Below are 17,975 nucleotides of genomic sequence, written 5' to 3' on the forward strand. Positions count from 1 at the left end.
CAGCAAAATCAATGCAAACATGTGATTGGAATCTCTTTATCCCTCACAAATTTGGATTACAAGCTTTAGCTGCTTTCCGTACAGAGGAGGATTCACCAGAGGGGGTTTAATATACAGGGTTGATTAAATCTAACAGTCTGAAATCTGTCTTAAGCAGGTCTTCCTCCTCGTGTTGTCCTACAACAGCAGCTAGAAGGTTTAACAAGACATTTACTATCAGAATGATTTAGGCATCATTTTTTGCAGGATTGAGTTTGAATCACTACCTCTGTATGCAAATGAGTTTAGTGTGGCAGCGACTTGCTTGGCACAAGCAGTAAAGGACCACCGTGACCTTCATTCACAAATGAGCAAACATGTTTCATATTCTTGTATATTGCTTTTGATATACTATTCAATGCTTGTCATGACGCCTCTGTGTAGATGGTTTTCGATTAGAGTAGCTGCTTTGTTTATATACAGTCCTCCCCGTGTGCTATATACAAACAACTGAGGTATACAAAGGTTTAGGTGAGATGATGTACACGCCTCTACACAACATAACGCACAAGCACTTATTATTAATTATATATTTTTTAAAATTAAAAATGGCATTGACAGATACCTTATACTTCTCGAGTCGATATAACATGATTAATTAGGGAGTCTGATGACAACATTTAGGATGTAGCCTATTCACCAAGTTTACACTTGAAAAGGTGCTTTGAAGTGAAGATCAGACAGCGTCATGGTGCTCGGCTGCACCCTCACCGCCAGCGCACTCCCTTTTTCTCATCAATATGTGTCTCCGGTGAGATTTTGATCTATTTTCTGTCTGAATGCCCTCTGTGCACGGCTCTTGCATTCATTGATGTGTGTAAACAGTAAGATGAGCCTAAAGCCCATTGATAATATTTTATTCAGTGTTTATGGCACAGCGCTATAGGCCAGTGTCCCGTAGGCCTCACCTGGGCTTCTGCAGCAGTAAAGATGCACTTAAGGTTGAGCATTCTGTCTGTAGTTGTGGACTGTGGGGGAGAGCAGAGAACAAACTAACACGGGGTAAAGTGTAACATGGATATTCTATGTAGTTAAACAGGTTCAAGTAGAATGTGCTTTTAGGGTCTTCACATAGCTACGTCGTCTGCAGTGTTTGGCAGCAAACAGGCAGTTCTCAGGAATGAAGTCTTTTTTTTTAGTGTTTATTCAAGAGTTTTTGATTATTGAGTTCTGTGAATAAGTCACAGAATCCACTCATATTGATTTAGTCTCCCTTTTGTTGCCTCTAGAAAAGCACCAGTTTGAAACAAGTAAATAACTCTGAGTAAGAGCTGACCAGTCTAAAGTAGAGCCTCTCCACAGCAGAGTTAGTTTAACACAGTGATCCAAACCTCCTACAATAAACAATGAGAGAACTCCATGTCAGTTCATATATAAATTCAACACCGTCTGGTTTTTATGCACAGATTCTTCAAAAACATACTATAAATAAAAAGGATTTCATATATGTCGCTGTTAGAGGAAAATCTCGTATCTCCAGAAGAAGGAAACAACCTACTTTACTTTTAATGTAAGTCAGTGGAACCAGACATTTTTCCAAGTCATTCTAGGTCATTTCTTTTAGTCTATTCATCATGAAGTGTACATACAATGTAAAGAGCAAAAAACTGAAAAACGGTGATGGATGGAGATACAAGGTTTTCTTTCCGAAGTAGCAATATGTATATTTCTGTTCTACTTCTTGGTCATAAGACATGTTGCCACATTTGACAGTTTCTTTTTGGGAATCATATCCATTCTGATTAATATTCTTGTATGTTTTTGGCTTGAAAAGCCTGTCTTTTTCCCACTGTTATAGTCAGTCTGTTACTCTGTAAAAGAAATTGGCCTTTTAAAAGTACATTCATTTGCTGGCAGCAGTTTCATACACATTGCACAGCTATAGTTCTTTATTTGTAAGTACAGTTGATTACTGTATTTCTAATAAACAGATTCTGTGTGCTCTGATGTGCGCCCATGGCTGTCTGAGGACCCTCCGTTTAGCTGCATGTAACGATATAGATAAATGCATCAAATCTTTCTAGCTTTTGGTGCTTAAAAGTGCATCTTCTTCTTCTTCTTCTTTCGGCTGCTCCCTTTAGGGGTCGCCACAGCGGATCATCTGCCTCCATCTTGCCCTATCCACTGCCTCCTCTACTTTTACACCAACCATCTCCATGTCCACCTTCACTACATCCATAAACCTTCTCTGAGGTCTACCTCTTCTTCTTCTACCCGGCAGCTCCATCTCCAACATTCTTTGACCAATATATCCACTATTCCTCCTCAACACATGTCCAAACCATCTCAACCTGGCCTCTCTGGCTTTATCTCCAAACTGCTCCACCTTCACTGTCCCTCTGATCTGCTCATTTCTAATCTTGTCCTGCCTGGTCACTCCCAGTGAAAATCTCAGCATCTTCATCTCCGCCACCTCCAGCTCAGCCTCCTGTCTTTTAGACAGAGCCACAGTCTCCAAACCATACATCATAGCAGGACGCACTACTGTCTTGTAAACCTTCTCTTTCACTCTTGCTGCTATCCTTCTGTCACACATCAGCCCTGACACCTCCTCCTGTCTCCACCCACTCCATCCTGCCTGTACCCTCTTCTTCCCCTCTTTTCTACACTGTCCATTGCTCTGGATGATTGACCCAAGATATTTGAAGTCATCCACCTTTACGACCTCTACTCCTTGCATCTTCACCTTTCCACCTGCCTCCCTCTCATTCACAGACATGTATTCCGTCTTATCTCTACTGACCTTCATTCCTCTCCTCTCCAGTGCAAACCTCCACCTCTCCAGATTCTCTTCCACCTGCTCTCTACTCTCACCACAGATTACAATGTCATCTGCAAACATCATGGTCCATGGAGCCTCCTGCCTGACCTCATCTGTCAACCTGTCCATCACCATTGCAAACAAGGGGCTCAAAGCTGATCCCTGATGTAACCCCACCTTCACCTTGAAACCATTTGTCACTCCAACTGCACACCTCACCACTGTCTCACTATCCTCATACATGTCCTGCACCACCCTAACATACTTTTCAGCTACACCTGACTTCCTCATACAGTACCACAGTTCCTCTCTTGGCACCCTATCATATGCCTTCTCTAGATCCACAAAGACACAATGTAGCTCCTTCTGACCTTCTCTGTACTTCTCTACCAACACTCTCAACACAAAAACTTGCACCTGTGGTACTCTTTCTGGGCATGAAACCAAACTGCTGCTCACTGATCTGAACCTCTCGCCTTAGCCTTGCTTCCACAACTCTTTCCCATAGCTTCATGGTGTGGCTCATCAACTTTATACCTCTGTAGTTACTGCAGCTCTGCACATCACCCTTGTTCTTAAAAATGGGGACCAGTACACTGCTTCTCCACTCATCAGGCTTCCTCTCACTCTCCAGGATTTTGTTAAACAACCTGGTTAAAAAGTCCACTGCCTTCTCTCCTAAACATCTCCATACCTCCACAGGTATGTCATCTGGACCAACTGCCTTTCCATTCTTCATCCTTTTTAAAGCTGCCCTCACTTCCACCTTACTAATTCTCTGCACTTCCTGATCCACTATCTCTCGCCCCGTTGTCCTCCTCTCTCTCTCGTTTTCCTCATTCATTAGTTCTTCAAAGTACTCCTTCCATCTACATCACTCTCTGTTCACTCACTAGTACATTTCCCTCTCTATCCTTCATCAGCCTAACCTGCTGTACATCCTTTCCAGCTCTATCTCTCTGTTTAGCCAAACGATACAAGTCCTTTACTCCTTCTTTACTGTCCAGCCTCTCATACAGCTCATCATAGGTGCTTAAAAGTGCATGCAGACTGTTATGTTGTTAAAAGGACAATCAGCTTTTCGCAACAGCGTAGCACCGTTTGTCTTACTGAACTGAGCATCACATGACAGCTGTTACTGCACTTCTGTCAGCCATTAAGACGACAAAGACAGCAGTAGCCAAATATCTATTAATCATAAGTTAACTGTTCGGTCTTTTGGCAACTCTGGGGTCACCAGCTGGGCTTCCTGTCCCACTGCAGTTTCCTGTTATTTGTTTGTGTATTTCTGTAGTTTTGTTGTCGTGTGTGTGTGTGTGTGTGTGTGTGTGTATACAGCTGCTGTTGGACGAAAACCTTGTATCTCCATTTTTGACATTTTTCAATTTTTGTCATAGTTTGAAAATAACAGTTGGCCTTTATATTGTCTGTACATTTCGTGATGAATGGACTAAACAAACTGACTCAAAGCAACTTGGAAAAATGTCTGGTTCCCTTGACTTACATTAAAAGTAAAGCATGTTTTTGCTTTTCCTGTAAAGTTACCATTTTGGAGATGCAAGGTTTTCGTCTGACAACAGCAATACACACACACACACACACACACACACACACACACACACACACACACACACACACACACACACACTATATTGTATTTTATATATATATATATATATATATATATATATATATATAATACAATATAGTGTGTGTGTGTGTGTGTATATATATATATATATGTATGCGCCTGGAATCTGCACACGTTATATACAGAAACAGGCTGCTTAGCACAGCACTCTTTCCAAATATGGTTCGCAAATGACAGCTAATTACTGTAAATCCAGCATGTTAAGTTCCTGGAAAGGAGCTGGACCTGTTTCTCCTGGGATGCATCATTTTTCTATCAGTCTGCTGTATTTAAGGACTACAGCACTTTTTACTGCAAAGTTCATTTCCGTTTACGTCAACTCTTTACAGTGTGCAGGTAACCCCATCTGTAGGGTAAAGTGTAATATTAGCACTTCTCTCAGTTGTGGTGTAAATAGTAGATGCTCAAAACAAAGTTTGTGTTTTTATTTGTAATGCGCACATATTCTGCTTATATACAAAAAAATATTAAAATGGAAAAGAAAATTATTATATGTTTATAAGAAAACTGTGCAGGTTTGTACCCCAGCCTTCTATACATATAATGCATGGTTGACTGAGGTAGTATGACTGTATTTGACACATCCTGAACTGTTCTAGTCTATAAGACATCATGGAAACGTTATATCAGATTAATATTGATTTTAATGTGTAGACTTTTTTCAACTTAAATATCGAGGTTTTTCCCCCACATCTTGTATTCTGGACCTAAAACAATACAACATAAATGCCACTACTTCCAAACTACACTGGTCGTATTGGTAGGTTGTACTGGCTGCAAACTGTGTTGGGTTTGGTCTTTGCTGCAGTGTTATCGGACGCCCGGTTCTATTTCTGATGCGAGGTGCTAGGTAATCCCGCCCACCCGTCACCTCATTGGTACCGAATTCCTACAGTGATTTTCCGGTACAAACATGGACAAAGAGAGGCTTATCACCGAAGTTCAAAATATCCTGTGGCCTTTGACCAGTGCTGTTGTCCTTTGAGACAGTGGCAGAAAACGTCTGATTTAGCGTTGTGCCTGTTATTGACTGCATGGCTGACTTTGGGTTGTGATATTACTGTTACTGAATGAGCCTTAACCTCTTTTCAGAAGCACTTGGAGAAAGGAACTTAACTTGCACTCGAACTTTGTTGACTAGAGTTTGAGACTATTTTGGTGATGGGTGTCAGTACACTAGATAAATACATGACTGTGTAGCTAACTGGCCTGATTAGCTCTTGGTTTGTTTAATCTCGCGAGCAGCTTTCACAGCCGGCTCTCCGACACAGTGCTAAATAATTAGATGCAGTGCATGATGTTATGGATTTCACACAGCATCCGAGCACATTAATCAGTCAAAACAGCTATTATCATTTACATAATTAACAATAGTCACAGAATATAAAAGACTGGGTTAAATATGTATAAGAATGTCAGTTATTTCACTAATGTAATAAATGCAGATTTTACCCTCATTTGCATGGGGTGAGAGTTTAGCCTGACTTTGCTTAAAATAAATCCAGCTTGCTGCTCCTTAGGGAATATGAGTCATTTAAGTCCATGAGATGCTGGAAGATAAAACAGTGGTTTGATTTAAAAATGCTGTCCAACTAATACAAAGTTTAGCCAGTTTATAATCTATCCATCTTGCCAATAACTTCAGTGGAAGCCCAGAGGCTGTTTGGTGTGCAGTTCCACTGCAGTAGCCAAATAGTGCAACTAATGACTCTCAGTCGAACAGAAATTCATTGTTGTTGGAACAAACATTCAGTACAGAACAGAACGAGCTCTTTAGAACGAACGAAGCCCCCGTTTGGTTCATCGTCCAGCGGATGGTTCTTTAAAGAACAACAGCTGTTTAAAAAAAAAAAAAAAGATGTATGAATATAAAATTTAAAGTACCTCCACATTATGTAGAGCAGAGATCACTGGCCTCTCATTCAGTGACCATCTGGTGTCTGCACACTGTTTATCCAGAATGCTGGGCGTGATTTCTGCTAAGCACAATGAATTGAAACAGTTGCTCACAATGAATATTTGGATTTATTTATGGCATTTGGCAGACGACTTACAATGTGGTCTTCATTTTACACAGGTAGGTGAAGGTAGTGTTAGGAGTCTTGCCCAAGGACTGTTATTGGTGTAGTGTAGGGTGCTTACTGGGGACTGAACCCCAGTCTACAGTGTGGAAGACAGAGATGTTACCCGTTACACTACACCAACCCCTATTTTTTTTTGTCATGAACTAGTAATGAAATCATTGGGAGGGGTCATTTATTCTGTTACTGACTGAAAGGTCACAGACATAAACTCTAAAAAGTACAAAATATCGAATATTTTGTTTTACAAAAAAGTTGTATCTTGGTTCCAGGAAGGGCTAGTTTGTGACTTCTCGTAGCAGTCCAGCTGTGGACTTCCATCAGCATCTGATTTAAATTAATCAAGCAAAACACTGTAATATCTGATTATTGGTATTGAAACAAAGAAATTCAATCAAAAGTTGAATGAGTGCAAATACAGCTTACCGCATAGATGGTGGGGTTAGTAACCTCATAGAAGGGCTAGTTTTAGGAGTTGTGTAAAAAAAAAAGGACTTGTTAAACAACGCAAGCAGTTAAGTGCAAGATTATTGTTTAAATCAGGTGAGCTTTGCAACCTAAATACATAAAAGCATATACATTAAAATAAATGACTGGTGAACGAGGCTGCGTCAAATGTGGCAAAACGTTTTCAACACAGAATGAACAGAAAATATCTGCATTATGACTGAAGTATATTGTTTTGAAATGACTCCAGTCATACATTTTTTACAGAATCTGTGTATTTACACCAAGCTTATATGGTGAGATGTGGACTTCTCTCATAATTTTAGGAGGGTACCTCACCGTGGGACTCCACCATGGGAAGGCTGCACTTTAGTCTGAGTTACTCTCACAGTAATCTGTTTCAAAACTGATCAATTTGTTCAAAACATGCTTTGACACAGTGCTATATTACAGCAAGCAGGCCTTCTCTTTACTTTGTTTGAACATTTTCATGTTACTGCATTACTTTAAAGATCGGTTTTCCTCCTGTTGAAGTACCATTTCAGAGAGATGAAGTTTTTTTACCGTGACAGTATGTAAGTCTATTTAACTCACACAGCTGTTACACAGCTGTATACAAAAGTTTGGCCATATCACACATTTTGTTGATTTTTGAAGAGAAAATGATTAGATGCACTTTTCTTTCTGCAAATTTTAATGCAATTATATTGTATTTGATTATTTAAAAGATAAAAAACAAATGGTAATTGTAGCCTGTGCAGAAGTTTGAACACCCTTCCAAGTCAGTACGCTCCCTTTGGCAGATATCACATCTTGCAGATGCTTTTTGTAGCCAGCCAGCAGTCTTCCTATTGTTTAAGGATTTTTTTTTATCCACTCTCTTGCAGAACACTTCCAGTTCTGCAGTATTCTTGTGTGCACATCATCTATAAGATCTACCCCCAGGTTTTCAGCGATGTTCAAGTGAGGAGGCTGTGAGGGCCGCTCCAAAAGCTTCTGCTTGTTTCTTGATGTCTTTGGTGGATTTTAAGGTATGATTTGAGTCGTTGCCCTATTGTAGAAGCCAGCTTCTTCCCAGCTTCACTTTTTTGACTGTCACATTTGTTGCCAGAATTTGCTGTTGTTTAGTGAAATCCATTCTACTCGCGACTGACTGCCACATAAACCTAAACCATGATCGATTCGCCTCGAAACTTCAGACATTGAGTTTTGGGTTGAAGTCGCAGGTAACGCTTCCTTCTGATGACTCTTCATCCAGATAATGTTTATTCAAGCAGCGAATCACTGCACAGTAGAGCAGTGCACCGCTCCTCCTGTATCAGCTAAACCTTTGTGCAAGTCCTTTGCTGTCATATGGGGCTTTTGCTTTGCCTTTGCCTTCTGGCTGGTGCACAAGCAGTTCTATCTGATAGTTCTCTTGGTCTTGCATTCAACAGTTTCCCTTATCTGCTGTATCTTACATTGGAAGCTGCGAGTTGGAAGTGCTTTAATAATATTTACAGCCTTCACTGCTTTGCAGGCATCAGGCTTCATTTTCAGATCCTCAGCCAGCTGCTCAACCTCTCGCTCTCCAGGGTATATTTTGGTTTGTTCATCTGATTTTATATGACCAGATCGTAAGGCAAATTATTCAGTAACTGCATAAAATAAATGTAAATTTTTATGATTTTTTTCGTAAACGCTGCCCTCAAATTAACAGAACATGTGGTTTATGATCTACACGTATTGCTGTATGCTTACAATTTACTGCCGAAAGCCAAAAATCTTAGACGCTCTCTCAGATGCCATCTGTTTATTTGGGGAGAAACGGGTCGACTTTCAGTAGAAAAAAAAATTGAGTTCAGCTTCTTTTATTATAAGGGTTTAAAATGACCTCACCGTCTATTAGACTGGAGAGAAGAGTTACAGCCTCGCACGACGCCCAGCTTCTAAATGTAGCTATGAAATATGAAAGTTATGAAGAATATGACGAAGTGTGTGTTGAAACCACCGGTGGTCTCAGGAGTTGAAGAGGAGCTCGTGATGGTCATGTGAGCACAAAGTTAGCGGTCAGCAGCTGATAATTCCTAATGACCGTGCTTGATCTGCTTAACCAGATGAGTCCATTAAGGCCTAACAAGTTAAGACCTCACATTTACGTACAGCTATAAGTATTTATAAAGGGTGAGAGTGTAAAAATAGGTTTCGTTTGTCCTGCGAATACCCATCTAAACTTTCTGACCACTCATACGCTTGTTCACTCACTCCTTCATATGCTCACTCGCTCCCTCATTCATTAAGTAAAGTGCACACTTCTCTCTTTCCCTCTTCTCAACTCCTTTTATTCAATCCCTGCTGCCCCGCACTGGCGCAGGTGTTCTTCCACATTTGATTTAATTTCTTTTTAGTCTAGAATCACTCGACACACGCTCAACCTTGTCCTCCTGCTGCACACCCCCCCCCCCCCCCCCCCAAAACCCCTTCACATATATTGATTGCATACCAAAGAACTTTCCTAATGTTCTCTGTCTTTCTTTCAGTCTATGTCCCTCCCTCCTTCAGGAATGCTGCGGTGTATTTTTATCTCTTGTTTTGTACTGTTTAATGTGCCTGCAGTAGATGGGACTCACATGGCTGTTGCTTGGGCTGATTGTATTAGGGCATTATCAGGCTCTCGGCTTTATAGAGCCCATCATGGGACCTGGATGCCCTGGCTTAACATAGAACCCTGTCTGCTGCCCTGGTCAGGGGGGTGCTCAGCTGTGTTCACATGAGTCATATATATATATATATATATATTCACATATATGTAGTTGGTGGTCTAGAATACCTTGTATCTCTGAAGTGAAGACTTTATAAGAGAAGGAGAAGCATTAATGTACTTCAACACAAAAAGGACAAACATTTTTCCACTTGACTTTAGACGATTTCTATTCATTGTTTCATCATGAAATGATGAAAGGGAGCTTGTAATGCATTAGTGATGTACTGATCTTATTTAGTGTACCACAGGCATCAGTACTTGTGTATTTATGCTCTCTTAATACTGATATAGAAATGTGAATCTTATACAGTCTTATAAATTAGATAACAAAAGGTTTTATTTGATGTTTCTGGCATTTTGAGTTATGTACTGTAATTAAATAATATGCCGTAATTGTATACCGTCATTTTTCTTAAGCGTATCTTCATCGAGATTTTATCACCACTTTTCAAATATGAGTCATCCTGGATGTTACATTTATTCTAACTTTATTCTTGATGTGCTGTTTTCTCAGTCATATTACATTTTATAGTCTTCAGTGGTCAGGACCACCACAGAGCAGGGTGGTGGATCATTCTCAGACCATTATTTGGGAGTTGGATCATTCTCAACACTGCTGTAACACTGATGTGGTGGTGGTGGTGTGTTAGTGTGTGTTGTGCTGGTACAAGTGGATCAGACACAGCAGTGCTGCTGGAGTTTATAACCACTGTGTCCGCTCACTGTCCACAGCCTATCTCAGCGGTCATCAGGCAGGCAGGATACACCTTGGACAGGTCGCCAGTCCATCGCAGGGCAGACAGACAGACAGACAGACATACAAGTACTAGTAAAAACTATAATTATTATTTTTACTGGGTTTTGTTGTTAGTATTATTGTGACTATTATACTATTTTCTCACTCTTTTTTTACATTGTGAGACCACATCCTTATAGTCTGAGTAGTAGAAAAGACCATGATAACTTTGAGGTTATATCACCCACCCCAGGTGTCTCTTCCTTTTCAGTGAGTCATCCTGTTGTATCCTGTGTCAGGAGGTTTTGCCTGATTTTGTTTCTGCAGCTGCCCTAGACCTCTTTTTGAGGTACACTGGCCTCATCATTCATAACACAAGAAGAGCATGTGATACCTTCCATTGAACACTGAAGCCACAATTATGTATTTGGGCCTTTTGATCAGGCTTGATTTGGAAAGGGAGCATAATAAGTTCCTTTGATAAGCCCTGAGTGTGTGTGTGTGTGTGTGTGTGTGTGTGTGTGTGTGTGTGTGTGTCAGGCTGCTGCATGCATTGCTTTCTCTACTAGCTCATTATGGTGTTTTTCTCTTAAGGACTCATAAGGACAAATTTTAAGTGGGCCCATGTTTGTCTACTTTATCCTTAATAGGTCTTTTCATTTCTGTCCTTCAGTAACAGCCTGAATTGCTTCAGATCCTCAGGCTGATGAAGAGCCATTGTTGTGTGATAATGCACACCTTGAGCTAAGCCTGCGCTTGTCTCTATATCTGCTGTGAATGACCTGACATTTCAGCTAAGCAGGGGCACTCATAATCTGAGTGCAGCAGCAGTGCTCTCTGCAGAGCGCCGTCTTCATGCTTGTGATCTCTTCTCCTCTTCTCCTGCATTCGCGCTCTGCTGTTTCCTTTATGCCTTCATAATATCATCAAGTGTGTAAACGATGGTCCTGTATGATTCTGCTGAACTCTTCCCCCCGTGACCCTCTAAACTGCAGCAGCTCTGTAGTTTAAACAGCTGCTTGCTCAGTCTTATTTTAGGGTGAGTTTAGGGTCTGTTTTTAACTCGTGTGGTCAGTGAATTTTGTGGGACATGTGCAACAGCTTAAAGGGCCCATATTCTGCTTTTTGCATCTTAATACAAACACTGTCAACTGGGCATTTGTGGCAGTTTCACTCAAAACATGCAGCCAGGTTTTTATTATATACAAAGAATTTTACAAATGTACAAACAATCAAATCAAATCAGAATATGTGAACAGTACTTTAAGCAATGTAAGCACACCATGACATCAGAGGAGTAAAGATACAACCCAACAACCTTACATGCCTAAAGTATGATGCATGTATACATACACACACACACACACACACACACACACACACACACACACACACACACACATACAGACCCAAACAAGAGCAAAGCCAGTTAATGTTTTTCTCCATAAAGCTGGTCGTTGTAATTTAAAAATCTATTACTTCTCTTCATTTCTGTATCATATAAGGATTGGAGAAGTGATTTAAATTCCATTATGTAGCAGTTAGTTCCAGCCACACAAGCTGATTGTTTGAGCAGCGTTCTAACTGTGCTGATATTTCACCATAACATCACGTTTTTTTTTCCCTCACAAGCGCCATCACTCGAGGTTGTATGTTTTTGCTGTAACATCACGGCTGTGATGATCTACGGCACTCGTCATGTGGTTTTGTGATGACACGCGACTTCTCGTGTTCTGTTGCTTAAATAAAAAGGAAATTAGGGGTTTTTTTTGTTGAAGAATATATCGAATATGTTTATCACATTTTTTATCAAGTATATTTCTACCCCGAGATGCAGTGACGGTAGCGTCATTTCGGTATTACTAAAGCTTAAAAACATGTGGGCAGTATTTGTCCAATTTGCACCTGAAATTGGCACAGCAGTTTCAGTACATCATGCACTCTGTGTCCAAACGTTTGAAGACATCTGCTCATCCAAAGGTTCTCCTGAAATCAAGGATATCTCTTTGTTGCAGTAACAGCCTCTGCTCTTCTGGGAAAGCTTTAAACTAGATGTTGGAACTGGAAGTCTGTGAGGTTTTGATTACATTCCACCACAGGAGCATTAGTGATGTCAGGTACTGATAGTTGGATGATGAGTTCTGGACACTTCAGCTCATTTCAAAGTATTTGATGGAGCTCCTTTACTCCAGAGTACGCACTTCCACTTCTCAACAGCCAAATCCTGGGGGACTTTATAGCCTTTTAGATCATGCTGGCCATTAGGCATGGTGACATTAGTCAAGTCAAGAGGCTTTTATTGTCATTCTGTCTATGTACAAGTCAGTTCAGTCATTGTGAGTTCAGAAATCTGATTGCTTGCGGAACAAAGCTGTTGCAGAGTCTGGCAGTGATGGCACGGATGCCCCGGTACCTTCTGCCAAACGGAAGCTGTGAGAAAAGTCCGTGTGAAGGATGGATGGGGGTCGTCCACAATGCTGGTGGCTTTTCAGATACAGCATGTGGTGTAGATGTCCATGATGGAGGGGAGAGAGACCCCAATGATTTTCTCAGCTGTCCTTACTATATGCTGTAGGGTCTTGCGGTCAGAGGCGGTGCAATTCACAAACCTTAGGCTTATGTGCATTACTTATTCAAAAATAAAAATTTGCTAAAACTAGAGACCAGCCATCTTTCCTTTTTGTGTAACCGCTGTGTACCATTTGGGAGCAACGAGGAGGCGGATGCATATGCGTAAATAATCGAGATTTATTATGGGTAAATCCATATTCAGGGTCAAGACGGTCCAGGGTCATAGAGCCAATACAGAAAACAGGAGGGACAGACATGACAACAAAGGAACAAAGGATAAACACAACCGAAGCCAGAAAACACCAAACAATCCAAACAATACAATACACCTCAGATCAAGACCTACAACCTGACATGGCAAAACACAGGGCTTAAATACAACAGGGATGATGAAGGACAGCAAGACACAGGTGGCAAACACAGGTGGTTACAATCAGGGGCGGGGTCAAGCAACAAGGGGGTAGGACAGGGAAGAATCAAAACAAAGAAAGCACATGGACAAGTAAACAAAAGCACATAGATGACTGGGAGGGGCCAATCATGACACGCTGGCCCATAGATTATTGTTGGGGGAAGGGGGTCTCCATGCAGGCCATGCTTGGAACTAGTGCATCTCAGGGTGAAACGGGCTAATATGCATAGAAAATTAAAATAATCTTGTGGGTTTAATAGGACTGTGTCACCAGACTGACTTGGCCCATGGGCCTTGTGTTTTACACATAGGCCTTAAAGTAACTGAATTCACTTATTAGAAGGTGTCTAATTTCTTTTGGGCACAAGATAAATGACTGGCTGGCTCTGTCAGTCGGGGCCTGTCTTGTGCCTCAATCATTAATCTACTGCCTGCAGTATCATTATTTCATATTACTTCAGCATGAATGGATGGGACTAAACTGCTATAGGTCGACTGGGCTGTGATACATAAACATGTTCATGATGACGTCACAACCATAATGAATGTGGCATGAGGTGTTTTGCAGTTTATGGACAGGAGACAGTGATGCATTTGTTTACTTTAAAGTTGTTTGCTGTTTGAAATAGACTTTCAAAGACTGGATGATCAGGGTCTCTTTGTAGTAGAAGCTCATGCCAAATGGATGCTAAATTAAGACGTCTCTTTTTGCACTGCAATTCCTTTACACCCATATATCTAAAAGAAATGTGGTTTGGTTTCGATACTCTTTAGTTTCTTTTCCAGAATATCACTGCAAGTGCAATAGTTACGTCCACATCACTGGAGATTCTGAAGTCTTCCAGGCAATTTAACTAAAGTACCTTTCATTTGAAAACTACACAAAGGTGAAGTGGAGCACTTTTCTGCAGAACCTTTAATTTGACTGAAAATAAATCATTTAGCTGATTGAAATGGACTAAATTATATGACTGTGACTTCAGGCTAGGCATAGCATCTTTCAGAATTATGTAATGATGATAGGGTCCTGCCTGCTAAAACCTGCATGATCTTAGAGTTGAGGTACTTGTATAGAACAGTATGTACATATATGGCCTAGATTTAGCTAGAGCACATACTGCACATGTGCTTCAGGTATGTAATATATATAGTACTGTGCAGAAGTCGGAGACCCCCCCCCTCCTCCCCTCCTCCCCTTCATTTATTTAACTGCCTGTGAAAACGACCATTAGATGCAATTTTTTTAGTGCCAAAGAAAGTAGAAAACATATTTAACAGGCAATTATACGGCCTCAAAACAATAATTTTAGTGTGTTCACTTTTTGCTTTTACTACAGCTTCAGTTCTTTCCAAGAGGCTCGCTGTAATGAGGAGCGATGAGACGGACGCATTCGCATAAACCAGAATAAACACAGCAAACAGAGAATCAAACAACAAACAGAGACCGAGACATCAAACAAAGACCGGCAAACACAGGGCTTAAATACACAGGGATACTGAGGGTCAGGTGAAATCAGGGGAGGAGTTACAAAACGAGGGGCAGGACTACAGAACAAAACGCACATGGAAGACCAAAACAAAGGAGCACATGGAGTAGTAGGAGGAGACAACCGTGACACTCGCTTTCAGCTTCTCAGCACCTTCAAAGTTCAGTTTTCAAAGCTGGCTGCATTTTCTGCTTCTCAAATTGGTCAAATTTAGACTCTATAGATCTATAAAATGTATAAAACTTTACTCCACATTTCAGATGTCCAGCTTTAGCGTGGTAATATACATGATATATTTTTAGTGAGGTTCTTCTTGAACAGCTACACATCCTTTTAGACCCATAGATCTGACTGGTCTTCTCACAGTGGAAGGATGGACAGAAACACCTGTGGATGTTTTCAGACCTGAAGCAGATTTTCTCCTCTCTCTCTAAGGTGAAAGCTTTACGTGCTGTTTATCTGGTAGGGACAGTGTTGGTGGTCTACCAAGTCTTACACGGTTGTTATGAGTCCCATTTGTTTCTAAATGATTTAATACTAAGTTCCAGTTTTGGAAACATGATTTTTCCCTTATTTTCCTTTGGCCTTCTCCTTCCTTGTGCAAGTGGACTGTCATATATAATTTCTGAAATATGTTCTTTTGTCTGTTGCTCATGAGCGAGAAATTCGAAGGCAGCTGAGGTAGTGCTGGACGATATGACCTCAAATCAGTATCAAGAATAATTGAATGTTTTACCTCGATTACGATTAATGAACGATTATTTTTGGGGTTTTCTTTTTGTTTTTTGTGGGTTATTTTTGCCTTCATAGTTCACTGAAAATGTTTGTGCTATAAATATGTATCTTAATGTAAATCGTCTTAACAGCCAGATCGGAATTCACGCAACTTTTACATCAGTCCAACTCGACATTCGTCATAATTTCGCGCTGCTGAGACCTAATAAACATTTGGGGTCATTTTTCTGTACAAACATTAGACGAGACTTATCGAAACACCTCTGCAACGTCAAAGAACAGTTTAAAGTCTGAAAAAAAGGATTAAAGAATCCGAGGACACGAATCAAAGAAGTGACTGTGCCCTTTTTACGGCTCGAACACATGCCGAGTGATGAGCCCAGCTGTCAGTCAGTGAAGCTTCATGCTGGCTCCTGTGATGCTGGCGAAGATCAAACCGAAAGCTCTGGGAGCGACTGGCGTTCGTTCATAGTTATAATTGTTTACCTCTGGATAAGCCGCATGACGTGTCGTTCTTTTGCATACGTGAGTCGGTTTAGGAGCTGATCTGTTCAGACTGACATACAGATCACATTTAAAAATGGTATGAACAGCCAAAAAAAAAATCGATTTGGTGAGAAAATCAGATTTGGGCCACTTTTCCTTGCTGTGTACACATGGCGTGGTGGAGTAATGTGAGGACACGCATGGTAGTAAGTTTTTTAAGAGGACAGTACATGAACATACAGAGTGGTTAAAGGATTAACAGTATTTTCAACAAATATAACCGACATGGGCAAGATTATGTTGGTTAGAGGTTCTGAATGTCAATTTCTTTACGTTTGATTAATCGCCTGGCCCTAAGCTGAGGGGACTTTGGGTAGTTGATTGTGTGGATGTTTGTGTCTGCTTGAGGAGGAACATAATGTCAGTGACTCCTTTGGGAACAGATTTTTTTGGGAGGACACAGCTGTAACTCTTTAGTTTTAAGATTGGATTGTACAAATTAAAATCTCACTTAACCCCTATAACCTAAAAATAGCTTGACCAGTTTGCATGGAAGTCCCTGCAGTTGCTGAATAATAAGCCTTAGTCTGTAAACCGCCTGTGATTTTACAGGTTTAATGGCTGTTTTGACTGGAAGTCAATTTTAAAAAGGTTAGTGGAGGTCTTTATCAGGTGTTTTTGTGTCCTGTGTTTTTGCTCCGGCTAGAGTTGTTGAAGAATTTTGGCTGATTGTGGTTATGGTCTGTTTGCTGGTTAACCACACTGTAAAAACTGATGCGTTGTTCCTACACAGTTGAACATAAAATAGAAATTTAACACCAAAACGAACTCAGATTATGACGGTTTCTGAACACATCAGGACAAAAGGGTGAAATAATTTTTAGTTGAATAACAACAGCCTATAAATATTCACACTAAAAAGAGATCTGAACAACGATGAGTCATAAATTCCTCCCTTATACTGCCTGCACACCTCTGTTCAATCATAAATTCATTCATGTCTTCTTGGCTTCTTAGCATTTAAGAGCTAGGCTCACATTTACAGCCATTCACCAAGGCCTGTCTTTTGGGGTAGCTGTCATATGCATTTATATTAATGACCCAGATGGTTTCATAATGTATAGATATTACCCAGCACTGCCCATTAAAGTTTGATTTAGTATTTCAGCTGACCCGTACTTCGAGGCACAGCTGAACAACCCGGGGGCAGTTTACTCATAAAAAATGAACAACTTCACTTCCTCCCATGACTCTTCTGACCCACAAGCCTGACCCTGAGCCCCTTAACATGTGCTTAGAGTGTAGAAAGATTGCTAAATATTGGGATTTATCACCATGTAGTCAGTTGGACGTCAGTGTGATGAAGAGAAGCTAATTTGCATTCTCACTGCATGTCCGTTGACATTTATTTGTGTAAATGTATTTGGATGATGGTTCTCTTGTTTCTCATATTTTTCAGTATGCAGTCTAGACTTTATCAGAAGAGGGGACGGCTCACTGGTCGAAATCTTAATAGACCTCTGAGGTCGTGCTTCGTTTGGCTTTTAGTATTATGTCCAAATGAGGAATTCCTGGTCTAAGCCATTTTCAAAAATTGCCCCAATCACACCCTGTGATGAACAAAAATCTTCATTGTGTCCTGTCTACGTTCTCCTGTCGTCACTGGGTGCTTTCAGTTATGAGCTACATTATTGCTGCATGCTAACTCTCTTGTGCATTTAATTGCCGTCAGGTGAAAGTAAGGCTACAGGTAAAGCTGTACGCCGCTTCATCTGTATAGTGTAGCAGCTCCAGCTATTTGAATTATAGCATCCCTTTGGCAAAAT

General features: G+C 40.6%; 1 protein-coding gene across 4 annotated transcripts in view; it reads left to right on the top strand.

The window, feature by feature from the left end:
- gpat2 (glycerol-3-phosphate acyltransferase 2, mitochondrial) overlaps positions 1-17,975 on the top strand; it is a 309,817-nt gene that overhangs the window by 182,391 nt on the left and 109,451 nt on the right. The window lies entirely within an intron of this gene.

The sequence above is a fragment of the Pygocentrus nattereri genome, chromosome 29 (assembly GCF_015220715.1).
Source record: "Pygocentrus nattereri isolate fPygNat1 chromosome 29, fPygNat1.pri, whole genome shotgun sequence".
Lineage (NCBI taxonomy): Eukaryota > Metazoa > Chordata > Actinopteri > Characiformes > Serrasalmidae > Pygocentrus > Pygocentrus nattereri.